The sequence below is a fragment of the Puma concolor genome, chromosome A2 (genome assembly GCF_028749965.1).
Source record: "Puma concolor isolate L17-30 chromosome A2, mPumCon1.1.hap2, whole genome shotgun sequence".
Taxonomy (NCBI): domain Eukaryota; kingdom Metazoa; phylum Chordata; class Mammalia; order Carnivora; family Felidae; genus Puma; species Puma concolor.
In genome coordinates this window covers 70157550-70182523 of record NC_141668.1, presented here as the reverse complement: position 1 = coordinate 70182523, position 24974 = coordinate 70157550, and the positions used below count along the sequence as shown (strand labels likewise).

General features: G+C 39.5%; 1 long non-coding RNA gene across 2 annotated transcripts in view; it reads right to left on the bottom strand.

Moving 5' to 3' along the window:
- Positions 1–14659: 14659 nt before the first annotated feature.
- LOC147583256 (uncharacterized) overlaps positions 14660–24974 on the bottom strand; it is a 44320-nt gene continuing 34005 nt past the window's right edge. For both annotated transcript variants that reach the window (XR_015246940.1, XR_015246941.1), the window contains exon 2: positions 14660–17454. This is a non-coding gene — a long non-coding RNA (uncharacterized LOC147583256). The remainder of the gene's footprint in view (positions 17455–24974) is intronic.

The following is a 24974-nucleotide window of genomic DNA, read 5'->3' as shown; positions in this document are numbered from 1 at the left end:
GAACCGTGAGATCATGACCTGAGCCCAAACCAAGAGTGGCTCGCTTAACCGACTGAGCCACCAAGGCACCCCAAAAATAAAATCTTTAAATTAAAAAATGTATTTACTGCGTTATTTTTCCAGAAAAAACCCTGTTGAGCTATGTGTGTCAGTTTCAATGCCATTCTCTTTTAAAACTGAACAATTATAGGGGTGCCTGGGTGGCTCAGTTTGTTAAGCATATGACTCCTGATTTCAGCTCAGGTCATGATCTCACAGTTTATGAGTTTGAGCCCTGTGTCAAGCTCTGTGCTGACGGCACAGAGCCTACTTGGGATTCTCTCTCTTCCTCTCTTTCTGCATCTCTCTCTCTCTCTCTCTCTCTCTCAAAAATAAATAAACTTTTAAAAACTGAACAATTATAACTTTAGGTTGTTTTAGTTAAGCATCTTTCTGAAATTGTTATTGTTTAATAGTGATGGGGGCAATGGAAAAGTTACTTCAAATGAGAGAATGGTTAGTAAATGAAGACCAGAGATTTGTGGTGTGCGTGTGTTTGTATACACGTGCACATGTGCACTTGAGCCAGTGCTGGAAATCGTATGCCCTGTGTGCATTTATGTGTGTGAAAGACATATGTTTACATATAGAAACCACAAAATTATTAGGAACCAACAACGGTGCTCTTGATTTTCCCTGAAAATCACTCTAAGTCACATGGGAAATTTTTCTAAGAGGTTAAATCAGAGCCCTGCCCAGTCAATAACTCAGCAAATGTGTCCTGGCTAAACTACGAAGATATTCAGAAAATCTTGGATTAGGATAACAAAAATGAAACATAAACAGTGTCAAATCAAAACTGCTGTGGGCATTTTTTTAAAGTTATTTGGCTTAAGTCGTTATGTAATCAGAAATGAAGCATTGCTGCTGTTTTCAAAGGGACAGTTGGAGAGTGAAGTGAAGATTTGATCAGAGGCGTATAAGCATTTAAAAGAAAACAGGCATGGATTGTGAGATTACATATTCTAAGTAGGAATCAGCTGCAGGCACTTCTGAATCATTTGTCTTTCTGATCTTTTAGGAACCAGCCTGTAGGCAAACCACGGGGTGAGGCTGGGAGTGCCTGGGTGAGGGTGCATGTGCACGTGGGAAGGGTGCCAAGCACCCCTCTCCGTGCCAGCCCTTCCCCCCACACTCCCAGAAAGGTATGTACCTTGGTCTTCCTGTTGACAGAGCAGTTAGGCACGTTCTCTGGCGGACTTACTCCCTACCAGCACCTCCTCCCTCAATAGTGATGAAACCTGGCTACGCAAAACAGATACTCTTGATTCTCCCAAGCTCAAGGGCCAGGCCTTCCTTACTCTCAGAGTAGGTGTTTGTCTGTGCATGCTTTCAAGAGTACTAAAAAATGTGTCCATGTGCCCCAAATACTATTCCCGCTAATTTAAAACATAGCTCCTGAAACTTCACCCCTAAAAATTCTTATCTTTAAGTTAAAATGCTGCTTCTACTTGCGGAAGTGTAAACCCCAACATTCTATTTCCACTGTACCAGGGACAGTATATTCAACTGCTTTTACCTTTTGAACTCTCATTCTAATTAGATTACCAGATCACCTTCTGCTCCCTTGGAAAGCAGAAATAAATATCCAGTGGAAATGGGACATGATATACAGATAGAATTTGATAGGAAGTTTGGTCAACATGAGAGGTGGACAAGGTCCAGAACATGTCAGGTGAGGGCCACAGTGAGGGGACCTTGGGTAACCAGATTACAAAATTACACCTCTAGGCAGAGGAAGTAGGAGAGAGGAAGAGTGGTTCCAAAATAAGCAAATATTGCTAAAGAACCACTTAACCAGCATTTCCTAAAGCCAGTCCTGCTAGAGTGTAGACCTTCCAGCAAAATATATTGTGAAAAATGTCACCCTTCCACCACAAACACATACCCCACCCCTGCTCTGTTCCCCTGCCCCAGTTTCCCATTTGGGAAACTTACAGTTACTATGGTAGCCTCTAAGGTTTTTTTGTGAACCACTCATGGAACAAGAATGTTTAGGGAACCTAGAGTTCTTTAACCAAATGATAATGTCTCAGATTTCCCAATTCTGACACCCAGGCTCTGATCTTGGCACATCAGTAAATTCTTGTCATACTGTTGGCTGAAAGATAGCAAGTAGATCTCTTGAGCATTGCAGAGATGTGCATAGGCTCCTCAGCATAACCTTGCTGAAAGAAGATCTGGTACTTTCTGGGTAGTTCCTGTCCCATAATTAGGAATGACTCATTATTATTCAGAAAAATATATTTATTAAATATATTAAATATGTATATTTTTTCTATCATATCAGCTCTTTACCTTCTTTTTGCAGGTCTTTATCCTTTAAGAGAACTGCAGATATTTTTAGTATATAATATATAATAGGACCTATTAAGATTATCCCAATGGAATTGATTTCCTGGAAGACCAGAACCCTGGTCTATCACCCCATCCCCTCCCACCACCTGATGCCACTACTTCCAAATCATGGAAAATCCACATTCACTCAGGACTCTGGGACTCTTGGGGCAATTGCCAAGGCCATGTTTCACAAATAGGCCCGAGAACTGCTGGGAAAGGAGCTATCTTTGACTCAAGAAAGGAGCCTCTTCCACATCTTGCAATGGGTTTTCTAGGGGAACAGATCAGTTAGTGTGAAGGAGGTAGAGTTGATACTTTGAAATAGGAAGAGGAATAATTATCAAGAAAATTTTTCTTTAGCTTTCAGTACAGTCTTTTGGGTTAAAACGGAATTTAGGAATCCAGTGTTCCTGATCCCTTCTTAATTTTGATAAAAGGATGGGATTTAAAAAACAACAACAACAAAGGAGTGTAGTTGATATTTCAGGGTCCATCAGTGTCTTACAATAAAGCTATCTCAGTAACATCTTTAAAAGATATACTTTCATTTTAAGTAGAGAAGGAAAAAAAAAAGGGGAAAGAAAGAAAAACACATTTCAACCACTTCATCTCATTCAACTTAATTTTTCAAGCAAACTCCAAACACGAATGACAAAGTCATTCAGCCTCTGTTATCCCAAATGTTCATGTTTTATTAAGTATGTAATTTGCCCTCATAGCAATCGTCAGGAAGGCAAAAAGCAGCACCACCATCTACACATAGTTTAAGAAAGAGCCAGTTAGGTGAAAACAGTTCAGTTCCTTCACTAGTTGTTATCATAATCCCACATCTCTAAAAAGTGACTTTTTTTAAACATCAAATTGATTGGGTGCTTCAGTGCTATAAGGACACAGCCCTAGATTAAAAAAAAAAGGTGATCAATTTTCAAAATTAATGAATCAATGATGGTGCTGCTACTAGATTTGACGAAAAAAATCTACCTGTAGAAACATGTAGTCCAAGAAATTTCATTCCATTCCTCAACTCAAGAAAGGTTTTCTTTGTGAACCACAGAGATTAAATAGTTTTAACAGATTATATCTAAGGAGGCCACCAAAATTCACCTTTCAATTACTTATTCTCCAGTAGCACCCTCGAGACATTAGGTATCTTAGTCCAGAAATACATATGTTCCATTGAAATTAAGTATGTTGGGCTTTCCATTTTCTAGGCTAAAATTAGTAGTCAATCACAGACTCTTTCTACCAGATAATGTTACCAAGGAAAAATGTTTCTTTAAGATTCTTGTGGATTAGATAGGCAAAATTTTTTCTGTGCAAGGCTATGCCTCTGAACAGTTATGATGCTGACCCAGCAAAAGCAATGTCTGCATTTGGTCTTTGGAATCTGAGGAGGAAAACTAAAACAAGTGGTCATTACTGAAGGGGGTTTCAATAATTGCTTTAATGGGACAGAGCGATTTTATGTGAAGGTCTTTGTGACAACTCAGGAAGAAACAATCAAAAAGAAAACTGTTTTTACAGCTTGTGACAAGGTAATACCAATAAATAGGAATGGCGCCTTGATCATTTATCCCAGAGACCCTAATACTTAGATTGACCATATAATTTATCGTCCAAATCAAGATTCTTTACAGAGTGAAAAGAGGTGCAGTTAACAATTACGCTGGAACAACAGGTGTGAACTAGGACATTTCAGGGAAATGGGGTGAATGATCACCCTGCTAATACTGGAAAGGAGATTTGATTATGGGAGAACACTGACACAGGGAAGGTTTCTAATTAATGCTTAACATGAAGGCAGCTTTTATAAGGCATTTAATACATGTTCATTTTAATGATAGAGGATAGTGATGTCCCAGTTATGTCCTCTTTTTATTGATCATTAAATCCCTGGGCCTTATCTTCTCAAATGGTAGGTTATTTTATATATTTTAAGCATATTGAAAGGCACACTGATCTTTTAACCCTGGACCAGTTATTAAAGTATAATAATGCCCTTGTCTTCTGAACATTCCATGGAGAGCAACCTAATTACCTGGAAGATGGGAGGAGTTTGCAATCTATCTTTTAGTATTTACAGTATCTTAAAGGTGATGTTCCTCCAAGATCATCTTGGGAGATAAGTTGTTAGCATAGAGCTTTGGCACACAGCAGGTACACAATAAATATTTGTTGAATAAGTGAATGACAGGTACTCTGCAGAATAAAAATTTCTTGAAAAGACACATGGGGGTGCATGTATGGCTCAAGTCAGTTGAGCATCCGACTTCGGCTCAGGTCATGATCTCCTAGTCTACAGGTTCAGGCCCCACGTCGGGCTCTGTGCTGACAGCTCAGAGCCTGGAGCCTGCTTTGGATTCTGTTTCTCCCTCTCTCTCTGCCCCTCCCCTGATTGTTCTCTCTCTCTTTCTCTCTCTCTCTCTCCTCAAAAATAAAGAAACATTAAAACATTTTAATAAAAATTAAAAAAAAACAGAAATATAGCCATATGTAGGAAATCATATATCTGTTTTTATTCAACTCTTCCTAACAGTTGCATAGTAAGAGACAAATGAGTACACACTAGAGTCAACAAATTATCATTTCCTCCATCCTTAAAAGTCACAACAAACAAGTTGCTATTAGAAATTATAGGAGAGACAGCATCTTTCTATAGGACCTGCAAACTTAGGAGATGAAACAGCTTTTCTGTTCTGGGTTATTAGTATTAAAAATAAGTTAAAATGTTTTTCCCGCTTAACTGAAGTATTCTATGTCTCCCTTGAGCAGGACAGTCATCTTTGAGAAGGGATTTGATGTTTGTTTTGAAGATAGTTGATCAGTGGCTTTACTGTGAAATAAGAGATGGAGTTATTGTGAAGGCCCATTTAGAAAGACTTGTGGAAGAAAACAGGAGAAATGTGAATAAAGTAAACAAAGGAAATATATTTTATAAAAGGATAGTTATAAAAGATGTAGTGCTTGGGGGTGCTGGATAAAGAGTATGCGGAACTTCTGTGTACTATGTTTGCAAATACTTGAGTGTGTAATTATTTAAAAATAAAAAGTTAAGGGGTACCTGGGTGGCTCAGTTGGGTAAGTGTCTGACTCTGATATCAGCTCATGTCGTGATCTCTCTGTCCTGGGATAGAACTCTACATCAGGCTCCACACTGAGCAGAGCCTGCTTGGAATTCTCTCTCTTATCTCTCTCCATCTCTCTCTCTCTCTCTCTCCCTCTCTTTCTCTCTCTCTCAAAATAAATAAATACAAATAAAAAGTTAAAACAATTTTTTAAAAAGGAAAAGAAATGGAAAAGTTGAGATGGAGAAATAAATGTCTTAAGACAAATTCCATGTAATTTGAATATGCTAGAGGAGATATAATGAGCCTCTCAACACTCTATTCAACATTCAGCAAATATTTTTTTGAGCACTCTTCTCTGTAATTCTTCTAAATGTTGAGGATATCATGGTTATCAAGACAAAGTTCCTATTCTCATGGAGTTTAAATTCCAGTGCTTATTATATATAATAAGAAAATAATAGTCAAATAGATATATAATGCTTCAGATGATGGTAGTTGCTCAGAAGAAAAATAGAGCAGGGTAAAAGGATACAGTGAGCGAGAAAAGTGCTATTCTAAAGGTGTTCAAGGAAGGATCTCTGAGAAGGTGACATTTGGGCAGATTGAAGGGAGGGAACTGAGCCACGTGGATATTGGAGAAAAGACCATTCCAGACAGACGCTACTACAGCAAGCGCAAAGTTCCCACAGTGGGAGCATTTTTGGTATGCTCAAAAACCAGCAAGGAGGTCAATGTAGCATGAGGACAGTGAAAGAGCAGTGATAGAGGATGAGTTCAGAGATGTAAAGTGGGTAGAGGGAAACATTATAAGGTTTCCCAAGCCCATTGCAGGGTTTTGGGCAGAGCGGTGACATAACCTCATTTACATATTTCTTAAGGTTTTGAAAAACTTTTAAAATTATTTTTAGAGAAGCTTTAGGTTCACAGGAAAGTTGAGGGGAAGTTACAGAGATTTCTCATACCCTTCACCCACACTGCATATGCACAACCTCACCCATCATCAACATCCCTCACGAGAGTGGTATATCTGTTACAACTGATGAACCTACGTTGACACGTAATCATCCAAAAACTTATTGAAGTAATACAAATGAGTGGTATTGAGGTTTGGACTAGGCTTTAATGGTGGCTGGATTGATTTAAAGGGCAGTAGATTCATGACATATTTTGAAAGTAGTTTCAATTGAGTTGCCATTTACTGATAAGGAAAGGATGGTGGGGGTGGTTGGTCTATCTATTTCGTACATACTAAGTTTAAGATGCCTGATAAAAAGCTAAATCGTGGTGTCAAGAAGACAAGGGATTAGTAGTTCAGGGCCAGGTTGGGGTTTGGACGTAAAACTTGGAAGACAGCATGGAAATGGGATTCAAAGTTATGGGCCTAGATGAGATTGCCAGGGGAATGAATTTAAATAGAGAAGGCAGGTGGCTCAAGAACTGAGCATTGAAAAGTGCTGATAATTCAAGGTAAAGAGGATAAGGAAGACACTAAAAAGAAGCAGATTGTGAGGTAGGAGGAGATCCAAGAGAGAGGTTCCCAGAAGGCCAAGAGAAAAAGTGTTCAAGAAGGAGAAAGGGGGCACCACGGTGGCTCAGTCGGTTGAGAGTCCGACTCTTGATTTCAGCTCAGGTCAGGATCCTAGAGTCATAGGATCAAACCCCACATTGGGCTCCACACTGAACATAGAGCCTGCTTAAAATTCTCTCTCTGTCTCTCTGTCTCTGTCTCTCCCTCTCTCTCTTTCCATCTGCCCCTCTCCCCAGCTCATGCTGTCTTTCTCTCTAAAATAAATTAAATTTTTTTAATTTAAAAAAAGGAGAAACAGATCAACTGTAACCAATGAGTTAAGAGATAGCAAAGATTAGGAGGGAAAATTACCACTGGCTTCGGCAACTAAATACCCTAAGTCACCCTGACAAGACAGAGAGTGGTAGGGCTGAAAGAAGGGTGGTTTTCAAAATTAATGGGGGAGAGGAGAGGAAGTGTCTTTTTAAAAATAAGGCCAACTTTTTCAAGACTTACTGTAAAGTTCAGAGAAATAGGATGGTATTTGGAGGGGTGTGGTGTTCAGAGAGTTTGAGTGGAGTTTTTACCACTGAAACTTAACAAACCAGATAGGAACTATATAGCATATTTGTGTGCTGAGAGGAATGACCCAGGAGGCAGAAGTCTCTAAAGTAGGAATGAGGATTTTAGCTGCATAATTCTGGATTGATTTAAAGGGCAAGAAGTTGAGAGAGGAACTGTAAGTAGTATTACCATGATTTCTTGGTCATGATCTTGGCTGGGCCCTATTGATAAAGGGAGATACAGGAAAGCAAAGATAAAGGAACAGAAAGTTCAGGATACTTCAGAAAAGAGGTTAAGGAGATGTGAAGTCAATACGTGGGATATAAAAAACAAAACATGGCTGGCCAGAAAGGCTTATCCGGGAAATTTTTTTTATAGGTGTGTAGAAATCAAGTACCATCCTTTGGTTGGGTTTGAGTTATATGACGTATTTATTGTGAAGGAGTATGTGCTTTTCATAAAAAAAAAGTCAGACAATATAGAAGTACAAAGGATATAAAATAGAAGTCCATACACACACACACATACACACATACACATATTCTCACATTGTATTCGCTAGGGGGAACCACTGTTAACAACTTAGTGCACATCCTTACAGATGTGTGTGTGTAAGTATATATATACATATATGTATGGACAATTACTTTATAAACATAAAATCATATACTATTCATACTATTCTGCAACTTGCTTTTTATACCTAACAATATGTCTTTTGTATTTTTCCATCTCCATAAAAATAGCTCTACCTCCTTCTTTATGAAAAAAAATCAATAGGTAGTACATGAACATGATATGCTATATAAAAGGGACAACAGTGTATATATAGCATCTCCCTCCAGTCTCCCAGCAGTCGGTTTCTCCCCAGAGGCAACCACTATTACCAGTTCCTTAGATGTCCTTCTACAGCTAGGCAATGTATACAAACAGATGCTTTTGTATTTATATAAATGGAAGCTTACCATACATGCTGTTCTAGATCTTGCTTTTTAAATTTTAACTATATATCTTGGAGATCATTCCATATAGGGCTACCTGATTCTTCTAAGTGGCAATATTATATCCTATTGTACCTTTATTTAATCAAATCCTGTAGTTATGTATTTCTAATTTTTCACAGGTAACTGAAGACAACCATACTGAGCAAGAATTTAGAATTTATTTAGCAAAAGGAAAGAGCAGAAAGCAAAACAAAGATGAAATGTTTTTAATGTAAAGAATCATGAATTAAAACTAAATCTAGGGCCTTGTCTGTGTGGCATTAAAATAAATTATTGAAAAGCAATTTGAGGGGCACCTGGATGGCTCAGTCAGTTAACCATCCTACTCTTGATTTCAGCTCAGGTAGTGATCTCAGGGCCATGAGATCAAGCCCCAAGTTGGGGTCTGCACTGACAGCATGGAGCCTGCTTGGGATTCTTTCTCTCTCCCTCTCTCTCTGCCCCTCCTCCACTTGTGCACCCACTGCCCCCCCAAAACAAATAAATAAACCATAAAAAAGAAAAGCAATTTGAAATTCTAGATGCTAATAATTCTTGCTTACAAAAAAATGTATTCTTTGTATTACTTTCAAAGACTATGAACAATGAAGAGCCCTCTCTGTTTTGGGTACCTAAATTCTCTTAACAATTCTGATGACGTATTTTTCTGGGACTAGTCACTGAAGGTTTAGAACATTATTGTTTTGTTCATAGAAATGCCTGATTAAGAAACCATTTTCCTTCATTTGGCATTTGGCAATGACTATTGCAACTGGCAGTATTCAGAGAGGCTGATTTTACAGATATTCCAAATAAATAAATGTGACTGAAATGCTACATCTACTAGGAAACTCCCAGGAAGAACAAAATGACATATATGAAATAAATATCCTTATATGAAATACATTATTAATTGAATTGGCTAAAAGACAATGCCTTGTGGTGGCTGGAGTCTTAAGGTGTAAGTCATTTATATATATATATATAATAATGTATATATATATTATATATATATATAAATGTGTATATATATATATATACATATATAATTTGTTGTCAAACTGGTTTCCATACCCAATAGCCAAATTATGGAAAGAGCCTAAATGTCCATCAACTGACGAATGGATTAAGGTATGAGTCTTGATGTCAGTTCTGTGACCACTGAGTGCATGAAATTGCATTAATCAATTCTCTTTGCTTCAATTTCCCACTTGGAACACAGGAGAAATAATAATTGTGTCTGACTCCCTTGCCTACCTCAAAACCATGTTGAAAGGAGCAAAAATGAGAACTGTTCATGGCAGGAACTTTTAGAGTAAGGTGCTGTTTATGTAATTATGGTATTATGACTGTTCAAGTGAGGTCTCAAGGCAGATTTAGAGGCAGAAAGATGTATGCATCAGAATCAACTGGGGACATTTTTCATACCATTCCCTGCCTCACTTCCTCCTTCCATCACCAGTTAAGAACAGTTGTGACTGAAAAAACTTCAGTGCCATCAGGTATGCGACATAAGTATTGGGTTCTAAATAGAGAGAGATACATACAAGTGGTGATTAAGGTCAAGGGTTTCAGGTTCAGGGTGACTTCGGTTTGAATGTTGGCTCCACCCCCTTATTAACTATATGATCTTGAATGACCTATTTCACTTTTTGAACTCATTGGTTTGCTCACCTGTAAAGGGCCTGCCTTTAAGATTGGCATGTGGTTGCCACATGGTTAATGCTTAATAAATAGTTCTGCCATTGGTTTATTGCTAACACCCGACCTTTATTGTTCACTCGGAACCATGGATTTAAGGCAATATTTATCATCCTATGGGTTTACCAATTACTTCTCTCATAAAGATTTAATAGGTGTAGGATTCTTATGAACATATATGCATATATATAGAATTTAAAGGCTGGATGTGGCTATAAAACTATATATATAAAGATTACCCTTACAGGGAAGCTGAGGCTCACAAAAGCAAGAGATTTATCCAAGTTTACAGGATACATATGTATATGTATAAGGATCAGGACTAGAGGTGTACCTTCTGTCTTCCAGTTCAGTGCTTTTTACTTCTTGCCACTCTCAGACCACACATTTAATAAAAATAAAATATACTTGCTTTTAAAAGTTAATGATGAGATGTTATTTCCTTTCTATGGCAGAGTCAATGACATCATCACATACAGCAAGAAAAATCCTGTGAAATGGCACTCATCCAGCTAATAAAATTAATAGCACAGAAAGGTGTGGAAAACCACTGCCATCACTGCAAATGTGGTATCCACAGACCCAGAAAGAAGTGAGTGATAGCATAGGGTTTAGGATCCAGATGGAGACCCATGTTATGAGGGGAAAGACAGTGAATAAGAAAGAGAATTTCAGGTTCTTTCCTGGGTGACAAATCTGTTTCCCCAGCTTGATCCTGGATTTCAAGTTTCTATGCCTCCCTTAAGGATTCACAGGATTTCCAAAAGCCCCATGGTTTTTCACATGGCTCTTTTGTTCCTCCCATTCTTGACTCCTGCTGGGTGATTAATACAGATATTAGTGTATCTGCAATGAACTGATACTACAATTCCCCTGCCCTGGGTGAACATGGAGGTGCCCAGACCCACAGAGAATTTAGGAAGCAGAGTGGAGGCAGTGACTAATACCCAGAAACCTTGAATTCAAATCAGCAGATGGAAGTTAGATCTGTGCCTCTAAAAACAGGACCAGCAGATTTTCTGGGCTCCCTCGACAGGGCAGGGCTCCAGCACTGATTGAAGGGCTGCACTATGGGTCTGATTCACAGTACTGAGTGGAGTGGAGGAGAAGGTCCAGAATGGAAAGCAGCCTCAGTCCAGTTCTGGACACCTGCCTGTCTGCCCACAAATGACCACTGTGGAATCTAAGGCAAGCACACTGCCCCCCAAAATCAGCTTGGAGTCTCTGCCTACACACATGGCCTGGCCCTGCAACCACAGAAGTCCCATCTCCAGCCTGGGGCCACCTCAGGAAGGCATCTATTACCTCCTACTCGGCCTCCAGTTCTGCAGTCGCCAGGATAACCCAATGGCCATAAATTTCAGACCCTGCTAAATGTTGCCTACTTCTAACTCTAACTGACTGCATCTTGCCCTTTGGGAAAACAGCTTTACTCCTGAGTGCTCTCTGCTAAATGAGTGCCACCTTGTCTCTTTCCTCCACATCATCATTATAATTAATAAGCAACAATATCATCCCTGGTGGTTATGTTCTTATTAGGTGTTAACTGGCCTTAGCATCATTATCTCATTAGGCCTTTCCACCTAAATTACTTTATCAGCTTCCCTCCGAAGGGGGTCTGGTACTGTCTGGCTGAAAGGAATCCCCTGCACAAACACAAGAAAGCAAAAGGATAATCACAAGCATTTAGATCTCCTCCAGATATTAATCTTCTTGAAAAATTAATGTTATTTCTACTATTGGGAATATTTGCATTGCTATAAATCCTCTCATCCAGTGTTTAAAGCAATACCCAGAAGATTTCTACTTAATCTCACTCATTTTTATGAGGGAAAAAAAGAATGTTGTGGAAGAATGTATTATAAAATATTTACAACAGTTAAAACTTCCTCCCTCATTGCTGCCCACATTTCTATTTGGGTACATTATCTCCAGCTCTTTCATTAAGTGGCTGAATTTTAAAAATTTTTATAAAAGGCTGTGAACAGGTTGCTCACTTAGTCACCACTTCAGTTGTTCTGGGTGTAATATTTTCTTCAACTTCTCCTAATAATGCTTTTCTTTCCTTTAATGGCATTAATTTTATAATTCAACCTTTTGCAAAAGGTAGATGAAGACGATTCTGTCCATAGATGAATGGACAAGATAGACTAATACAATTCTCTAGAAATGCTTTTGTTCTTGAGGACTGATGATACACATTACTTCTTTTATTGCCCTCATGATTCTATGTTAACCATGAACTCTTTTCATATTTTCTTCCTTTCTTTCTAGGTTGTGCATGCTCTCCAAAGGTTGGGGGACATGCCATCAAGAGTTCAACCTTGCCCTTTACAGCCATTAGTCACATTTTGTTTCCCATTCCAATGACTTCTTCCCTTCCTCACCTTCCTGCCTCCCTCAATCATCTCCCATTTAATTCATCCTCCCTTTCCCTAGTAATTTCCTATGTTTAAATGTCTTATTATCTCATATTCCACATTACCTGCTTATCCTTCAAACTCTATTGTTCATTTTCTCACAAATTGTATAGTCTATTCGGTTTGCAGTATTCATTTACCCTTCTTGCTCACCCACCCATCAGTCATCTCTTTTCCCTCTGCTTCCTACTTTCCAACTTCTTTTTTTCTGAAGGAACAGATCATGATTTGAAATGGTGGAGATGGGGGCGCCTGGGTGGCTCAGTCGGTTGGGCGGCCGACTTCGGCTCAGGTCATGATCTCACGGTCCATGAGTTCGAGCCCCGCGTCAGGCTCTGTGCTGACAGCTCAGAGCCTGGAGCCTGTTTCAGATTCTTTTTCTCCCTCTCTCTGACCCTCCCCCGTTCATGCTTTGTCTCTCTGTATTTCAAAAATAAATAAAAAACGTTAAAAAAAAATAAAAAAAAAAAAGAAATGGTGGAGGTGAATCTTAATGTCCCCAGACTATTTACTTAATTTTTCAGAGCAAATTTTCACTCCAAGGGAGAAATCTAAGTTTATAATTCTCAAACCTTCCACAGAGGCAATCAAATGCACTAGGTCTCTCTTTTTAAAACTTAATTGGGGATAATACAAATCTCAAATGAAATATTGCACAGTTCGTTAGTATTTATCTGAGATGCATCGACCATTCTTTTTTTCCCCTTTACAATTGAAGCCCTGAATTACGGCCACAAGACACATTGTCTTTTGAAACTATGTCACATAAAACTTCTCTTAGAGATTGAAAGTAAATCCCTAAATACAAACCCTGCTGTCATCAAACTTCCTGTTAATGCACAGCCTCTTTTCCTAGAAGAGTATGATTTTAGTTTTAAAAATGTTTTTATTTATGTTTTGTTTTTGAGACTTCACAGGCTTCAGGGACTACTTTTTCTCTTGATATTCCTTTCCTCCTCCTGAAATCTCAGGATAATTAATTTTAGCAAACTCTGGAAACATTCATTCTTCCGTTTATTTTCTCTTCTTTAGGGTCCTTTCTCATCTCATCCTTTTCCAGTGGATACCTTCCTATTTAAGTGACTGACAGGAATGAATTCCCATCTTTGCACAGTTTCATCTTAACATTCTCCCTCACTTTCCCTCTGTCACTTTATTTCCCTCCATACGTTCTGTCACTGACCATATTCAACAGTCTGTGTGGCTGCTGAAGTTCTCCCAGCCTGTGTCCCTGGTCTAGTGGGCAGCCATCTTGCTCCCACAATGCCCTTCAAATGCTGGCAAGGGAAGGGCTTGATCATGAACTTTATTAGTGGTAACACCAAGGCAATGGAAGTAAATATATTAATCAAGGGGCAGCCTCATAACACCATGCTAAATTTAAGAATTGGGGCAATTGCTCAAACTCTATCTCCCTATTGTACTTCTCTAGATATCTGTCTTCATTTTTCAAGCTTATTGATTTTCCTATTCCATGAGGTATATGTAATGCCTTACACTGGAATAAGGTTAGTAAATTGTAACCATTGAAACCTAGCATGCATTGCTGTATGATTATGACTTTACTCTCATTCTAAACTAGCCAAAGGTATAGATCACCTGTGCAGTAGGCAATCCTGCTCATTAAATTTCTGTGAGTATATTTCTTTCAAAAAAAAAGTTGGATTTCTCTGAGTTAATCCTTTTTTTATTTATTTTTAATTTTTTTATTTTTTTAATGTTTTTATTTATTTTTGAAAGAGGGAGAGAGAAAGCATGAGTGGGGAAGGGGCAGAGGGAGAGGGAGACACAGAATCTGAAACAGGCTCCAGGCTCTGAGCTGTCAGCACAGAGACTGACGCAGGGCTCGAACCCATGAACCATGAGATCATGACCGGAACCAAAGTTGGACACTTAACCAACTGAGCCACCCAAGAACCCCTGAGTTATCCTTTCTTATACGATCCAAATTATCTACTCTTTTTTCTAAGAAGTGATCCCTTTCCCCCATCACTATTCTGTTACAGTTCACACACAATGTCTCTTGAGGATACAATATAGTTTAATTTTCTTCATTATTCAATTTGGATCCTGTTAAGTGAGACAGGCATTTCCTAATAAGAAGGAACATTTAAATTTTGGCAAATAAGTTCATTAGTATTCAGACAGCTTTGTGCCCCTCATATTTAATAAACCTTTCCATTACAGAGCAAAATATGCTGTGAAATAGTCAAACAAATTAGCAATGGAGCCACCAAGAGAGTACATTCAACCTGATTCAAAGATGTCTCAATTTATCAGTTTTCTGTCAATCATTAAACAACAAAAATGAAACATGCAATTATACACAAGGAGAAATAACTCCTAATTCTTTCATTCTAGCTGAAGCAGAAGAGTTTTAATTGCTTGGAAAAATAAGATTTTTATTTTCTCTTAAGAGGGCTAAAGAAAACAAATGTAAATTGGCTTAGAGTCAACAGCTGGAGCTACAAGACTTCAGACCATGCAGATGAGAGTTGGAAAGATCCATCATCTGTAGTTTTTGTCTTCACAATGGCCAGTATCCAGATATTTGGAAATATGAGATGGTTGACAGAATGTTTCCTTTTCTGCTGCAGCTCCTCTAGCACTCACTAAGATATTTGAATATGCTGTTGATTATTCCATGGTCAACTTTCCACTTATGTGAGTTACCAAGCTCTTTGTTTCTCTTCTAAGTCCTATCAGCCATCTGATCTTGAAAAATATAAAATATATATATTTAAAAAGGCCACTGGTCATAATGAAATATAAAGCACAGTATAATGAAAGATGTCTATCTATTAAAGAGGTATTTTTTTTTAAGTTTAGGCAGTAATCACCTACATTCTCCCCACCTGGGCAGAGAGGGTTGCAAGAGGTATGACAGACAGTGGCCATCACTGTATAGAGGACTGTCCCTTTACAGATTTATCCCAAGAAGTAAATGATTGTCTCTTCCTTTTTTTCTGGACCCTGGGTTTAAGTGATTGCCTAGGGGCATATGTCAAGGCACCTCAAAACTGCTTGAGCAGAATGGGACATCTGCCCAGAACTCATTACCCCAGCAGTACCGCCAGCACACTCCCCTGGGACATGGCTGATTCTCACTAAAAGAAACACCAGCAGATGAAAGCAAGGAGGGTTTTGTACCCTCTCCTGTGAAAGGAGTGTGGGAGTGTGGGGAAATGTCAAGTTTAGCTTGTATCTCCAAACCTAGCACACACCTGGTACATTTCACGTGGTATATGCTCAAAGGAAGTGTGATGAAGGAAAGGAGAGGGAGAGAGGCACAGATAGAATAAAGGGTAAAGGAAGGAATAAAGCCTCTCTGAGCTCTACAGGGTGTGTTTCTAGAACTTGCTCAACTCCTAAGGGGAGAAGCAGATTTATTGTATCCTGTAAGGTTGATACAAACTCCTCCAAAAATCAATCAATCAAGTGACTGTTGCAGATCTACTAACCTAACAGCTTAAGAACAGCTGAGTTAGAAATTTGCCAGTTGTCCAGTAGACTGGGGCCTGATGTTAACATTTCTAGAGCTGGGGGCCCAAGAAGCCCCCAAGTGGACTGCCCACAGTCACACAGCTTGTTTGTATTAGAATAAAGATCTAGGTCTCAAAGTTCCCAGCCTAGCATTTTTCACACTACAGTTTCCCCACATGAAACAGAAGCAATAGTTGCTTCCCAAATTCTATCTCTTCATTTTTCCTGACCCATGTCACTTGATATCTCTCTCCCCAGAATCTCTAACTAACCCTACCCCCTTCCTCTGGCACCATGGGACTTTACGCAGCTTGCTAGGGAAACAATCTAGGCAGGTTCACAGAGCATTTATAGAATGCAGACTGGTAAGTCTTATAAATGTATGCTCACTAGGCTTGATTAAGGCAATAGGAATTAATATGTTAAATGGAATCCTGGACTCAAGAATACCTTTGTGTTCAGTTGTTTGCTATGGCCACTGCTCTTTATATCCAAGAGAAATCTAGAATGTGAGCTCCTTGATGTAGGAACCATGTCTATCTTATACCTAAGTCTCTGGTGTCCAATAAGTACTTAACTACTAGTTGAAATTTTTAATGTGACCACCGGCTCCATATTTCATGATTCTAAGAATGTTTGTTGATGTCCTCATCTACAAATACCCAGTAATATCACCCTTCAGCCAAATATTTTTAAAGATCTCAACTCCACCCAGTGTCTCCATTGATCTAATTAACTCAACACAGAGTCCAATCAACCAGCCCATAGGCAGGGAGTTCAAGCTCTATTTGATTTGATCTATGTTAGTTAAATGTGTTAGTTAACATTTACCTCCAGGTGAATGAAGATATAATAAGGGCTAACATCCTAGAACTGGAAGATAGTCTCTGATTATGTTTTCATTTTCAAGCCCTAGAGTGCAGAGACATGTAGGCTAATAAATTAGTGTTTCCATCAAACTACTACTTGCCAGATCTTTACTAGAGGACAGGCTTCTCCCTAAAATTAGTGCTAGTATCATTTTCCTCTCTTTATATTTCCACGGAAATATAAAGTACGTGTTAGCATACTATGGACATTTTAGTGCCCTCGTAGGTTGGTCCTCCAAGCAGTTGTCCAGCTGGTCTGTCTTTAATCTGACCCTGATTGCAGCCATTACTTGAAATGAAGAAGGCAATCTCTTTAGAAACTGCCGTTGATGTTCCTCTTCTCTCAGGGGATAGGTAGCCCATCCATAAGATCTTCTTGATGATGGTGTCTGGGGCCAGGATTCAGGAAGTCCAGTGAGAAGCAATATAGGAAAAGGTCATGCTCCTCCAAAGAAGTGGGTTTTCCTTCTGTCTCAGCAACTGTAAAATTATAAATCAAAGATTAAAAAGTTAAGCCACTGCTCAGGGGAAGATCTTGGTAAATGCATGGCTTAAACAAACCCCGGTGATGGATTCATTGGCATCTAGATGAAGTCTGTGGTTTCCAAACAATGAGGCAGAGACTACAGGGACACACAAAGTATGCCTAAGGATTCTCTATTCCTTCATTTATTTTGCTTTATCAAAGAAAGAGGAAAAATTATAATTGAAATTAAATGCAAGTGAATCTGCATGCAGAAAGGGTGTAGAATGAGGGGGCTTGGGAGGGACAGAGTAAGAAAAAAAGGAAAGAGAGCCACCGGAATCCAGAAACAGCTGCTGTTTCTTCCCAGTGTTTCACAGAGCTGACCTGAATGGAGTTGTGGTTCTGTGACCTAAGTGAGAGATAAATGATAATATTTGGGACAAATGGATTTAAGATACTATGAAAAGTTAGAAGCACAGTCGCCCAAGTCTTAGTCTGTTCCTGGAAACCAAAATGACTGATTCTCAGAGTCATTAACAAAGTAAGACAGAATGATAAAAACCTCACCCAAAGATGATCTAGATGAAGCATGACTAGTTTAGGGCATCTCTGCCCAAAGCTAAAGCAGATGTATTACAGTGCCGCCACTCGGACTGAGCAAAACTGCCACGTCAGTAACTGTCTTTGGCTTCCATTCCCTCCCTTGCTGCATCACTCTGTCCCTGTCCTGGGGCTCCAGGAACCCAGTGTGCACGTGCCATCATCTACCCACTCAAATGTCTTTAATATGACAAAGACTGGTTAAACCAAAGGTCTTCCAATTGTTAGATTTGAGTATTTCACACTAGACTATTAACAACTGGTGGCTTTAGCATTCCTGTGGGCTATTTGCAATTTAAAATTACCTGCAATCTTCATTACTGGAATATGGGAAGAATAGAGAGGGGACAAGTGAGCAAGCAAAGCGGAGGGGCTTCCCATGCTTCTTGTTGAATCTCAACACTGATCCACACCAACCACCAAAACTCCACAAACAGTGGGCTTCAGCAACGTTGCCTCCACATTACAAACAATCTGAACAGCTGTTAAGCCCAGACTGAGAAAGCAGTGCTGTCCTCAGAGCACATAAAGAGGATTTTTTTAGAACTGATGTCTAACCTACAGAAAAGCTTCCTACAGATACCAGTGATCATGTCTGCCTCCCAGGTATCTGCCCTGGTCCAAATCCCTCCCTTCACAAAGAAACAAAGTGAAAAGTGAGTGGCTTATCCAGTGTCACATAGGGACTGACCAAAAGGTAGGGCCAAGACTGAGCCTAAATCTCTTAAATCCCAGCCCACAGCCCAGCCCAAGTAAGTCTTCATGAGCACAACACATTGTCCTTGCTCTAGACGGGAGGATCATGTTCTTCCAACCAATTCTTGAGCGGTATTTGGGTACTTTCTGAATAGTAATTTCCCCTTCCTGGACAACGGTCTGGTTCAGTGGGTCAGGGGGAGACACCGGAATGTTGGCAGATTCCCAGAGGAATCTAGGGAGAACCTGATCTGTGAGGTGTTGGAATCACCCCTATGCTTTGTTATCACTGCTCTGGGGACATCCTCTCAAGCCAAAATATCTAACAGTTCTTGACAATTGGGGCACAAGTCAGAGCCCGGAAGACAAACACCAGCAAATCCATGGAAATGAAGCACATCAGTGGTTGCCAAGGGCTGGGGGGTAGGTTTGAGGAATGACAGCTAAAGGGTATGGGGTTTCTTCTGGGGGATGATGAAAACTTTCTGGAATTAGTTGTGATGATTTTGCAACTTTGTGCAATCTCAATTATACATTTTGAGAGAATGAATTTTATGGTATGCAAATTATATTTCCATTTTTGAAAAACCCATGTAGACCTGTGGGCACCATATATCACAGGCAGGTGGATCACCTGGCTCTCTGGGTCCTCACAACTATTGGGTGACTTCTCCTGGGCAACAGAGGCCTGGGCAGCTGATTATTATCACAGCTAGGTCTACTGCATGCTTCTTATTTGGCAGACAGCTGTGATACACTGTATGTGGTTATCTCAAATGATACATCATAACCAAAGAAGTGGATACTATTATTATACTGTTATTGTTAACATTTTACAGATGATAAAATGGAGGTACAGTAAGGTTAAACAACTTGACCAGGCCCATAGCCAGTAAGTGACAAAACTGATAGCTAGAAAGGTGTGGCTAAGTAGGCACCAAAAGAATCTGTCCAAAATCATGTCCCTCATGATTCTAATATTCCCACTATTCGATTCTGGGAAAACAGAATAATAATAATAGTGATCATGATATAGCTAAGAATTATTAATTCTTTCCATGTTCCAATTTTTCTACTAAATTCTCTACATAGATTATCTCACATAATCTTCACAAAAAAGCTGTGAGGTACACACTATTAAGGTGAAAGTGAGAATGCTTAAGTCAGTTGCCTGAAACTACACAGCTAGCAAGTGATGGAGCCAGACCCTACTGCAAGGCACTTGGTCCTAGAGCCAAATTCAGATGCCTACAGGGGCCACAAGGATGAAAGAGTAAAGTAGGTCCCATATGTTTCTCGAAATACAAAATAGCATCCACCCATCTGTTATTTATGTGGAGAGATGCGGAACGACAGTGTCTTAATACTGTCAGGCAAGACAAAGCACAAGAGCAATGGCGGATGGCAAGTGCCCCTTTGCCTCAACATTGAGGATACAAAACACAGTGGCAGAAACTGGCAAATTGGAGAAAAGCCTGTTTCGTCTAAAGGGGCGGCCACCATTCAATTCCACCCTTCTGTTGCCAGGTATGTATATGATGCAGTATTGCCATATTTTCTGAGAGAAACCAGAAAGACAGGTTTTTACATGAAATCTTTTGACTTTTTAAAAAAATGGCAAAGAACTCTGCAGCTTAAATTTGGTATGTAGCAGTCCGCTCTCAACCTCAATATAGTAAATTGTATTGCAAACATCCTTAAGCTGTTCCATGTGACTGGAATTTGGGATTTGGGGTCAAAAAGTGACAGGGTGAACCTGGAATGGTGAGGACGGGCCACAGTGTGAAGATTTTTGAAGCACACCTAAGGAAGATAAATCTCATTCCACAAGCCAGGGAAAGCCAGAAGCTTTGTTTTGTTTTGTTTTGTTTTGTTTTGTTTTGTTTTGTTTTGTTTTGTTTTGTTTTAGAAGAGAAATGCACCAGATCAGAAAGACATTCTGAGAACGATATTAAGGATAGAGGAGCTGGGAGAGATAGCTGAGGCAGTGAGACTGAATGGGAGGTAACTACAATTGTCAACCTCAAACAAGCAGTGGTAATGGAAGTGAGAGAATGGACTTAAGTCAATTAATAACAGAGACCTTCTTTAATAAGTAATAGATCTGCTTATATCAAAACAGTGTATACATACACTCTATTAAATAGCAGCAGCATCACCTGATAAAGAAAAGACCATCATCATGAAGAGGGAGGCGTTAGCAAATAAGGAAGAATGTTATGAGAAAAATAAGAAAGGGGTTTCAGGATACGACTTGTTTGAGGCTGAGTTTGGCATATAAAAAGGAAAGAAAATGTCCTTGGCTAGGGAGGAGACAGCTTGAAAACTGCCTAAGAAAACAAAAAGTGAATGAGTAAAATAAAAAGAACACATATAAAGAGGTCAGGTATTAAGAAATTAAGAAGAAATATAAGAAACCAGCAGGGAAAAACTAATCAGGCAGTGAAGACAGTGAAAGTCCCTGAAGTCCAGATTTAATGCAGAGGAGAGAAACTGGGGAGAGCATTTTAAAAAGATGTTGTAATGAAGGTACCAAGGAGATTGCTTTAACAGAGACAGAACTCAAGAATAGAGACCACAATGGAGGGACTTATAAGGAGTAGAAGAAAAAGAGGTCCAAAATATGGGAAAGGATTTTAGCTATTAGAGACCAGTGGGAAAAGATGAGTTTTAGAGATGTCAGAAAGGAAAATATGACAGGATTTTGGAATATTCTCCGAGTGAAAATAAGGTCTATTCTGTAAAAAATACAAAGTTGTCTCTCCACAAGTGCTTAAGAAGCAGCCCCGAGGACAGCCAAAGATAATACCAAAGCTGCATTCCGAGGGTATGAGGAGGAGAATACAGTTACCAGAAAGTTCCAAAAGTGAAGGGAGCAAAGATTTTCATCTTTACTAAGCTTGGTTTTCATTGGTTGTAACATCACACAGAACAGAATGAAGTGTTCCACAGAAGCAACTTCAGAGGTAACCTTGTGATGGCCCAGAACGCTCTGGGAGAACTATAGTAGTCACAAAGGCAGAAAGAGAAAAGAGGGCTCTTCCCCATATACATGGTCCAGGAATAAAAAGAACCAACAACAGTAACAAAATATCCTATTTAAAAGCACAAAGTTGTAGGGGCACCTGGGTGGCTCAGTAGGTTAAGTGTCTGACTTTGGCTCAGGTCATGATCTCGCGGTTTGTCAGCTGTGCTGACAGCTCAGAGCCTGGAGCCTGCTTCAGATTCTGTGTCTCCCTCTCTCTCTGCCCCTCCTCCACACACACTCTCTCTCTCTGTCTCTCTCTCTCTCTCTCTCTGTCAAAAATAAATAAACATTAAAAAGATTTTAAAGCACAAAATTGTACATCAAAGGAGAAGAAATACAAGCAAGGAGGAAGGAGGGCTATTACTGTTAGGCACAAGAAGGGGCTAGCATTTAAGTGTGTGTCATGTAATATCTGGCAGGTTGGTTACAGTATTCCATTTGGGAATAGGCAAAGTTACTCTGTTTTGCAGAAGAAAGTGTGGGGGTTATATAAAATAATAATTACTTGCTAACAGTCACAAAGCTAGTTAAGTTTTAGAGCCAGGTCTTACTGGATTCTCAAACTTATGCATTTTCCACAATACCACACTCACTATGGGCCATCTCCCACCTGGATTTATGCAAAAGCCTTCCTAACTGGTATATCTCTCACCTCCTCCATCCTTCATCCAATATGTAGCCCAAGCAATAGTTCAAAAATACAAATTTCACTGTAGCGCTGCCTGTTCAAATCCCTTCAATAAATTCCTTTTGGTCTTCGATGGAGTCCAGACTACTTAGCACTCCCTACAAGGTCATGCAAGGTCTGGCCCCATTCACCTCCCTAGCTTCATCTCAAGCTCCTCTCCTTGCAGGTGAAAATTCAATGGCTCTGGATATATCTGGATATATTTAAGTATTGGAATGCACCTTGACCATTCTTGCCTCCAGGGCTCGGCACATTGTCCCTATGTGCTGGAGAACTTGTCTGCCTGACCTCCAACCCCTCCCATTTGTAGTCACCAAGGATGACTCCTTGGTAACAGTAGGACTCCTTTCTCATGAAACTTAACACACCTTATTGGAATCCTCTTAATCTGTTCTGAGATCCCCATACCCCCTCTACTGGGAGCTACATGAGGAAAGATCCTGTTTCCATTTTGTTCACTCTTGAATGTACAACACCTAGCACATGCACTGACATATCATAAGTTTTAAACACAAAGATTCTGAAATGGACAAATAAATTTGATGGGACAAAGGCCATTACTGACTACTAAGTGAAGCTGTATCAGTAGAGGCCAAACTCATAGCTGACCCCAAAGCCCCTACTCTTGGCATCTTCAATTTACTGTCCATTGCTAAAGATTCTTTTCCAAATTCCAAAATTTGATTCCAATTCAAAAATTCAAAAAAAATCAACATTTATAGAACATGTGCTCTATGTCCTTCCTGCACTCAGAGCCATAAATAACTCCAAGGACAACTCTTGCTTCTTGCCCTAAATATGCATACAGTCCCATGGAGAACCTTTCATTTTGCCAACATGTTGCAATTCACATTCTCTTTAAATCCTTTCAGAACTGAGCTGACAAGGGATGCTTGGTAGTCTCTTAAGCATTTGGTAATAGCCAGTTGACTCCTATAGGACAACAAGGGGATTGAGACCTGAGGCCAAATCTTATTCATCATTATCATCCTGGTTAGCATAGTGTTTGGTATATAACAACAGGTTTAAAACTATCACCAAATGCGTGAAAGCATAAACAAATGAATGAAGAAATGAAACAAGTCAAGTCTTGGAATCAAGCTTTGGAATCGGGTCAGAGTCTCAGCAGGAATTCTCCTCTATCACTAAACAGATAAATGACTTAGTGACAAGTCCCTGTAGGGAAGAACCAGCCCATTTCACACACACAAACTGGCCAGACTTCAGCTAGCAGAGCATGGGGTCAGGGAAAAGAGGAGCAGGATAGGGTTTTCAGTGACTTTCAATTGTTCCATCACTGGACAGGTTCTCTCCTCTGTCCTCAGGTTTAGAGGGGAGACACGGGGGCAGTCACACCCATGGAAGAGTATTGATGGCTTCACCTGCTCACTGAGGCAAATCAGAGAGGTAGGCCAAAAGACAAAGAGAAAAATAGATCAAGATAGTGTTCACCACACATTTTCATTACCTAGTAGGAAAACCCTTCAGTGACATCTTACTTAAGATGTACATTGATAATCAGCGCCATGAATAAATATCTAACTGAAGCAAAGATATTTGCTAGTTTCTATACCTTTCAAAATTAGAACAAAAATCTGAACAGAAACAGCTATCAAACAGCATCCTGCACACACACACACACACACACACACACACACACACACACTCCTGAAATTTCCCCCTGCTGGCAACTTGTTAGTTATTTGAATAAACATTATTTCTGCCACATGCTTTAGCACCAAATAGTACCTTGTAGTCAGTTAAAAAACCTTTATCAAAGTTAGACTATGGTATTATTTTGACACCAGACAGTCCTTTGCTTTTGTGTAGAATCACAGTGTTGCCTGAACAGTGTACAATTACGCTTTTGTGCAGACAATCAGCAGGTCATTAGCGTACCATACAAATCACCTTGGACTCAGGATGGAACCCTGGGGACCTGGAGCCGCAATAGACTGGAGAGAAGACATGGTGTTGCTGACAGTTACCTCTGATGGCAGTTAGAAAGGTATGATTGCAACCACATGACAGCTTAATACAACAGAGCTCTGAGCTGTTCACATGGCAAATTCTGATTAATGGTATCAGTAATCACGATGAATTTTTAACTTTTGGTGGAGCACTCCAATACATCCTGTTAGAATACAAGACTAACAAAGCCCTTTATGAAATTGCCATGTTTTATCATTCTTTTACTGCCTCTAGTTTTACATTTTGGTGAACATGATTATGACCCATAACATATTCTGATGGAGCAGGGACAGAGTCCTGCTGCACATTTGAAAGGCTCAAGAAGAAATTTTTGCATAAGAAAGTGAAAGTGAGATAACTGAAACTTGTTATGGGAATCAGAATTTGCTACTTTTGCACACGCACATATGTGCACGTGCACAAACACACACACACACACACACACACACACACAGAATAAGGTCTATTTCACTATATCCACATCTGGCAATGATGTGGGCATAGTGAAAAGACTTCAGATTCTCTCCAGAAAGCCCTTAGGCTACAAGAAA